This window comes from Ambystoma mexicanum, chromosome 5q, assembly GCF_040938575.1.
Source record: "Ambystoma mexicanum isolate Mex_15411 chromosome 5q, UKY_AmexF1_1, whole genome shotgun sequence".
NCBI classification, from domain to species: Eukaryota; Metazoa; Chordata; class Amphibia; order Caudata; family Ambystomatidae; genus Ambystoma; species Ambystoma mexicanum.
The window spans coordinates 526,304,064-526,304,805 of NC_090933.1; the positions used below are offsets into that span (position 1 = coordinate 526,304,064).

General features: G+C 45.6%; 1 non-coding gene across 1 annotated transcript; it reads right to left on the bottom strand.

The window, feature by feature from the left end:
• Nucleotides 1–215: 215 nt before the first annotated feature.
• On the bottom strand, nucleotides 216–288 carry TRNAA-AGC (transfer RNA alanine (anticodon AGC)). The gene has a single exon. It is a non-coding gene; the product is annotated as a tRNA-Ala (tRNA).
• Between the last annotated feature and the right edge of the window lie 454 nt (nucleotides 289–742).

The following is a 742-nucleotide window of genomic DNA, read 5'->3' on the forward strand; positions in this document are numbered from 1 at the left end:
GGTGGCATCAAAGTGGAATTTCCTGAATATGTCACCAATGCCATGCAATGCGCCTGTTGCCGGCCCTCGCGCGGATGACTCTTTGGGATAGCAGAAAGTGGACGGAAGACTTTTAGGATGATAGTAAAAAAAACCCAGAAGCGAGCACATGCCTTTATTTGCGACGATTGGTGAGTTTTGAATAAAATAGTGAAAATGAAGAAAAAGCGTCTTGCTGGAGAATGCGGGCATCGATCCCGCTACCTCTCGCATGCTAAGCGAGCGCTCTACCATCTGAGCTAATTCCCCTTCCTGTTAAGAGGCACCTAGTTTCTCTTCCTGGTTGTCGAATAGCACATTACTCTGTGAACTCACAGATGACAGTTGACTGCACTGAGGTCTTCATAGGAGCACATGTAGCCCTTTTCTAAGTATCCCCTTCCACAGACAGGAAGTGCCTGTGCACGTCACACAAGGCAATGCTGCAGCCAGTCCTCTGCTAGTTGCACTGCACTGCCACGACTATAAATCCCATGTGTTCTATTTTGGAAGCACTGCCGAAGCGGACCGACAATCGGGGCAAATAAAACCTAACGTGGAAGAAAGACTTCAAGCGGAAAAAGTTGCTCCATATCTATAAGGAGTGTGAGACAATGTTTAAGGCGATCCTTGAAATATATTGATATCAATGCCTTCTAATGATTCGTATGCTGTTTTCTCTTTTCCCAAATGATAAACGCACCGTGTTTATCCTTATTATGGT